This window comes from Acipenser ruthenus, chromosome 48, assembly GCF_902713425.1.
Source record: "Acipenser ruthenus chromosome 48, fAciRut3.2 maternal haplotype, whole genome shotgun sequence".
Taxonomy (NCBI): Eukaryota; Metazoa; Chordata; class Actinopteri; order Acipenseriformes; family Acipenseridae; genus Acipenser; species Acipenser ruthenus.
Window position 1 is genome coordinate 9,396,247 of NC_081236.1, and position 7,225 is coordinate 9,403,471.

The 7,225-nt window shown below is 43.3% G+C and overlaps 1 long non-coding RNA gene across 1 annotated transcript in view; it reads right to left on the minus strand.

Moving 5' to 3' along the window:
- Positions 1-5,601: 5,601 nt before the first annotated feature.
- The window catches only part of LOC131721237 (uncharacterized), a 10,702-nt gene continuing 9,078 nt past the window's right edge, over positions 5,602-7,225 (minus strand). The window contains exon 3 of the long non-coding RNA XR_009319901.1: positions 5,602-5,887. This is a non-coding gene — a long non-coding RNA (uncharacterized LOC131721237). The remainder of the gene's footprint in view (positions 5,888-7,225) is intronic.

A 7,225-nucleotide genomic window follows, 5' to 3' on the forward strand; every position in this document is an offset into this window, starting at 1 on the left:
CACAGTCCCCTGCTCTACCAACAGAGCTATCCAGCCGACTAACTCTCCTGCTGCGTGAAACACAGTATTACATTGTGTGGTGTGGACCTGGGGGCGAAGGTGATTCTCAGCTTGCTTTCATTTGTGACTTAAACTGGATTCAAAGCCAAACCTGATAAAAAGGTAAATTTAACAATATTTTTTAAATTGACAGATTAACCAACAACCCTGGAAATCAGAGTCCAGTGCTCTACCAATTGAGCCAGCCAGACAGCTGCTCTCTCCTGCTGATAAATGACCTCCAGTACATTAACTAATGATTTGTACAAAATCACCCCCCAGGTGAGCTGATTAATTCAGCATGGCTTTGTTAAGCAGGTTACAATGGGCAAAGCAGGCAGTGAACTTTATGAAGACAGGCAGAACAAAGCTCTTGCTATTCCTTATCCAATGCTGCCATCGTGTGGCCATTTAGTAGAACTGTTGATTTTAATAAAGATAATTTTCTTGAATTTAAAAAAAAGTTTTTATCTTAACACAGCTCAGTTGCCCAATGTAATGACTCGGATTAACCTTACCACTGTGCAAAAACAGACATTTCCGATACATTCTTAAAATAATAATAATAATCACAATAAATAAAACACAAAAAATAATGACAATGTACAGGAAATAGACTTTATATCACAGTGCGGAGCCAGACAAGTACAGCAGGAGACTTCATTAAAACACACACAATAAACGGTACAGTACATGCTGTAGTTACGGACTCTAGAGCTGTGTGTTTAAGATGCAGTGATTTGCGGTTCCAAACCCCCATAAGAGGCTGTGTGCTCCAGTGGGCAAAGAAAAGGGCTTGCAGGGAAATAAGCATCACACAGGCTTTCATTTTTTAATTGTTATTTGTCAAATAGCGAGTTAGAGATCATGTACATTTTCTTTACTTCTTTTTTTTTAAAAAACAACTTCACCGTCAAAAAGCACATTTTCCAACACAGATTCTCAAATAAATAAAGTCCATCATTATTGCAGGGAAGACTGAAAGACAAACTTGCAGGTCCTCTCCAAAGATTAAAAATGGCTAAAACACACAAGTCCATTGTCCCAGCCCCAAACAAACTTCTGCAGCAGTGAGCTGGACAGCTGACCAGGGGATGCACATGGATGCAAATGCATGCACATGGATTAGGGAGTGGTTAACATGTAGAAAACAGAAAGTACTGATTAGAGGAGAAACCTCAAAATGGAGCGAGGTAACCAGTGGTGTACCACAGGGATCAGTATTAGGTCCTCTGCTAACCCACAGTGCAGCACAAATACCCCTCATGACAGATCAGTGACCCACAATGCAGCACAAACACCCCTCATGACAGATCAGTGAAACACATAAAATACTTTCAATTACTCAGCATTTCCAATTACTAGCATTGACTATTGCTCAGGCCAAAACTGTTCCAACCACGACACTTGATAAGAACACATATATACATGTGTGTGTGTGTGTGTGTGTATATATATATATATATATATATATATATATATATATATATATATATATATATATATATATATATGTGTGCAGATGTTGTGGTAAAGTAATTCAAAGGAGGTATATAAGTTTGAGAATAAAAATAGCATTATTCCCTCACATGGCGCATCTTGACCACTAGAGGTCTCCTGAAACATGGTCAGACAGGATCATGACTGTTCAAGTCATTGTTTATGGAGTAATGGGTGGTTTTGTTGTCTAATTAAATCCACCTGTATTGTCAAATCATGCAAACTAAACAATTTTCATTATGAAAAGTGGAGTTCATTATCTTAAGCCAAGTGTTCCAACTTGATGCATTCAAAACTTCACCTGAAAATAAGATACAAAATCACTGAGCAAACATCCCACAGCAGAGTGCTTAAATGAACAAGCATGCCCTGTGAATGCCAGGGGTGTCTCCAATGCAGTGCAGCGTGCTTTAAATGAACAAGCATGCCCTGTGAATGCCAGCGTTGTCTCCCCTACAGTGCAGTGTGCTTCAAATGAACAAGCATGCCCTGTGAATGCCAGCGGTGTCTCCCCTACAGTGCAGCGTGCCTCAAATGAACAAGCATGCCCTGTGAATGCCAGCGTTGTCTCCCCTACAGTGCAGTGTGCTTCAAATGAACAGGCATGCCCTGTGAATGCCAGCGGTGTCTCCCCTGCAGTGCAGCGTGCGTACAGACAGTGGCATCACAGTACAGTAGATCACTCACATTACAAGACAAATCCACAAACAGCAGCCTTCAGAGAGTCCCTCCACTGCGATGACTTTGTTATTTCACATGCAGACACGGTGCTGTCTCCCACACCTGCTCACAACGGCAAAACCAAAACCACATGAAAAGGATACGTCTCTCATCAGGCCCCATATTCAAAGTGTCACTTCATCACCTAAAATAAAAAAATAAATAAATTAAACAATCTATAAATGCTTTCAGCCTAGTTGGACATTATAGACAACTTTACCTGTCCCACAAGTGTCCCCCAAAAAATACATAGCATGCACCCCAAGTTGAAAGAGGCAGCATTAATCCTTACAATAGTTGCAGGGAAGAACAACTTCTGCATTAATTAACTGCATTGAAATCAAGACAATTACGGCTATATAAAGAATCATTAAATACAATCACAAGTGTTACTAACTACCTTAACAAACAGTTACTTCGGGTTCAAATACAGTCAGCACTCTTTATTGCCACTCAATAGAACATACTTTTAAATCCGGTGTGCATTGTAGCAGTGTGTGTGTGAGTGTGTGTGTGTGTGTGTGTGTGTGTGTGTGTGTGTTTATTGTGTTCAGGTTACCTTGTGTAGCTGTTCCAGACTCTCACTGTGTATGTGTGTGAGTGTGTGTGTGTGTGTGTGTGTGTAGAAGTGTGTGTTTATTGTGTTCAGGTTACCTTGTGTTACTGCTCCAGACTCTCACTGTGTATGTGCGTGTGTGTGTGTGTGTGTGTGTGTGTGTGTAGCAGTGTGTGTGCATATTGTGTTCAGGTTATCTTGTGTAGCTGCTCCAGCCTCTCACTGTGTGTGTGTGTGTGTAGCAGTGTGTGTGCATATTGTGTTCAGGTTACCTTGTGTAGCTGTTCCAGACTCTCACTGTGTATGTGTGTGTGTGTGTGTGTGTGTGTGTTTATTTTGTTCAGGTTACCTTGTGTTGCTGCTCCAGACTCTCACTGTGTTTGTGTGTGTGTGTGTGTGTGTGTGTGTAGCAGTGTGTGTGTTTATTGTGTTCAGGTTACCTTGTGTTGCTGCTCCAGACTCTCACTGTGTGTGTGTGTGTGTGTGTGTGTGTGTGTGTGTGTGTGTGTGTGTGTAGCAGTGTGTGTGCATATTGTGTTCAGGTTACCTTGTGTAGCTGTTCCAGACTCTCACTCTGTGTGTGTGTGTGTGTGTCTCTGTGTGTGTGTGTAACAGTGTGTGTGTTTATTGTGTTCAGGTTACCTTGTGTAGCTGCTCCAGACTCTCACTCTGTGTGTGTGTGTGTGTGTGTGTCTCTGTGTGTGTGTGTAACAGTGTGTGTGTTTATTGTGTTCAGGTTACCTTGTGTTGCTGCTCCAGACTCTCACTGTGTATGTGTGTGTGTGTGTGTGTGTGTGTAGCAGTGTGTGTGCATATTGTGTTCAGGTTACCTTGTGTAGCTGTTCCAGACTCTCACTGTGTATGTGTGTGAGTGTGTGTGTGTGTGTGTGTGTGTGTGTGTGTGTGTGTGTGTAGAAGTGTGTGTGCATATTGTGTTCAGGTTACCTTGTGTAGCTGTTCCAGACTCTCACTGTGTATGTGTGTGATTGTGTATGTGTGTGTGTGTGTGTGTGTGTGTGTGTGTAGCAGTGTGTGTGCATATTGTGTTCAGGTTACCTTGTGTTGCTGCTCCAGACTCTCACTGTGTGTGTGTGTGTGTGTGTGTGTTTGTATATAACAGTGTGTGTGTTTATTGTGTTCAGGTTACCTTGTGTTGCTGCTCCAGACTCTCACTGTGTGTGTGTGTGTGTGTGTGTGTGTAGCAGTGTGTGTGTTTATTGTGTTCAGGTTACCCTGTGTTGCTGCTCCAGACTCTCACTGTGTGTGTGTGTGTGTGTGTGTGTGTGTGTGTATGTGTGTGCGTGTGTTTATTGTGTTCAGGTTACCTTGTGTTGCTGCTCCAGACTCTCACTGTGTGTGTGTTTATTTTGTTCAGGTTACCTTGTGTTGCTGCTCCAGACTCTCACTGTGTGTGTGTGTAGCAGTGTGTGTGTTTCTTGTGTTCAGGTTACCCTGTGTTGCTGCTCCAGACTCTCACTGTGTGTGTGTGTGTGTGTGCGTTTGTATATAACAGTGTGTGTGTTTATTGTGTTCAGGTTACCTTGTGTTGCTGCTCCAGACTCTCACTGTGTGTGTGTGTGTGTGTATGTGTGTAGCAGTGTGTGTGTTTATTGTGTTCAGGTTACCCTGTGTTGCTGCTCCAGACTCTCACTGTGTGTGTGTGTGTGCGTGTGTGTGTGTGTGTGTATATAGCAGTGTCTGTGTTTATTGTGTTCAGGTTACCTTGTGTTGCTGCTCCAGACTCTCACTGTGTGTGTGTGTGTGTGTGTGTGTGTGTGTGTGTGTGTATATAGCAGTGTGTGTGTTTATTGTGTTGAGGTTACCTTGTGTTGCTGCTCCAGACTCTCACTGTGTGTCTGTGTGTGTGTGTGTGTGTGTGTGCGTTTGTATATAACAGTGTGTGTGTTTATTGTGTTCAGGTTACCTTGTGTTGCTGCTCCAGACTCTCACTGTGTGTGTGTGTGTGTAGCAGTGTGTGTGTTTATTGTGTTCAGGTTACCTTGTGTAGCTGCTCCAGACTCTCACTGTGTGTCTGTGTGTGTGTGTGTGTGTGTGTGTGTGTGTGTATATAGCTGTGTCTGTGTTTATTGTGTTCAGGTTACCTTGTGTTGCTGCTCCAGACTCTCACTGTGTGTGTGTGTGTGTAGCAGTGTGTGTGTTTATTGTGTTGAGGTTACCTTGTGTTGCTGCTCCAGACTCTCACTGTGTGTGTGTGTGTGTGTGTGTAGATGTCGTGGTAAAGTAATTCAAGGGAGGTATATAAGTTTGAGAATAAAAATAGCATTATTCCCTCACATGGCGCATCTTGAGCACTAGAGGTCTCCTGAAACATGGTCAAACAGGATCATGACTGTTCAAGTCATTGTTTATGGAGTAATGGGTAGTTTTGTTGTCTAATTAAATCCACCTGTATTGTCAAATCATGCAAACTAAACAATTTTCATTATGAAAAGTGGAGTTCATTATCTTAAGCCAAGTGTTCCAACTTGATGCATTCAAAACTTCACCTGAAAATAAGATACAAAATCACTGTGCAAACATCACACACCAGCATGCTTTAAATGAACAAGCATGCCCTGTGAATGCCAGCGGTGTCTCCCCTGCAGTGCAGCGTGCTTTAAATGAACAAGCATGCCCTGTGAATGCCAGCGGTGTCTCCCCTACAGTGCAGCGTGCTTCAAATGAACAAGCATGCCCTGTGAATGCCAGGGGTGTCTCCCCTACAGTGCAGCGTGCTTTAAATGAACAAGCATGCCCTGTGAATGCCAGCGGTGTCTCCCCTGCAGTGCAGCGTGCTTTAAATGAACAGGCATGCCCTGTGAATGCCAGCGGTGTCTCCCCTACAGTGCAGCGTGCGTACAGACAGTGGCATCACAGTACAGTAGATCACTCACATTACAAGACAAATCCACAAACAGCAGCCTTCAGAGAGTCCCTCCACTGCGATGACTTTGTTATTTCACATGCAGACACGGTGCTGTCTCCCACACCTGCTCACAACGGCAAAACCAAAACCACATGAAAAGGATACTTCTCTCATCAGGCCCCATATTCAAAGTGTCACTTCATCACCTAAAATAAAAAAATAAATAAATTAAACAATCTATAAATGCTTTCAGCCTAGTTGGACATTATAGACAACTTTACCTGTCCCACAAGTGTCCCCCAAAAAATACATAGCATGCACCCCAAGTTGAAAGAGGCAGCATTAATCCTTACAATAGTTGCAGGGAAGAACAACTTCTGCATTAATTAACTGCATTGAAATCAAGACAATCACGGCTATATAAAGAATCATTAAATACAATCACAAGTGTTACTAACTACCTTAACAAACAGTTACTTCGGCTTCAAATACAGTCAGCACTCTTTATTGCCACTCAATAGAACATACTTTTAAATCCGGTGTGCATTGTAGCAGTGTGTGTGTGAGTGTGTGTGTGTGTGTGTTTATTGTGTTCAGGTTACCTTGTGTTGCTGCTCCAGACTCTCACTGTGTGTGTGTGTGTGTGTGTGTGTGTGTGTGTGTGTGTGTGTGTGTGTGTGTGTGTGTGTAGCAGTGTGTGTGTTTATTGTGTTCAGGTTACCTTGTGTTACTGCTCCAGACTCTCACTGTGTATGTGCGTGTGTGTGTGTGTGTGTGTGTGTAGCAGTGTGTGTGCATATTGTGTTCAGGTTACCTTGTGTAGCTGCTTCAGCCTCTCACTGTGTGTGTGTGTGTGTAGCAGTGTGTGTGCATATTGTGTTCAGGTTACCTTGTGTAGCTGTTCCAGACTCTCACTCTGTGTGTGTGTGTGTGTGTGTGTCTCTGTGTGTGTGTGTAACAGTGTGTGTGTTTATTGTGTTCAGGTTACCTTGTGTAGCTGCTCCAGACTCTCACTCTGTGTGTGTGTGTGTGTGTGTGTCTCTGTGTGTGTGTGTAACAGTGTGTGTGTTTATTGTGTTCAGGTTACCTTGTGTTGCTGCTCCAGACTCTCACTGTGTATGTGTGTGTGTGTGTGTGTGTGTGTGTGTAGCAGTGTGTGTGCATATTGTGTTCAGGTTACCTTGTGTAGCTGTTCCAGACTCTCACTGTGTATGTGTGTGAGTGTGTGTGTGTGTGTGTGTGTGTGTGTGTGTGTGTGTAGCAGTGTGTGTGTTTATTGTGTTCAGGTTACCCTGTGTTGCTGCTCCAGACTCTCACTGTGTGTGTGTGTGTGTGTATGTGTGTGCGTGTGTGTGTGTGTGTTTATTGTGTTCAGGTTACCTTGTGTTGCTGCTCCAGACTCTCACTGTGTGTGTGTTTATTTTGTTCAGGTTACCTTGTGTTGCTGCTCCAGACTCTCACTGTGTGTGTGTGTAGCAGTGTGTGTGTTTATTGTGTTCAGGTTACCCTGTGTTGCTGCTCCAGACTCTCACTGTGTGTGTGTG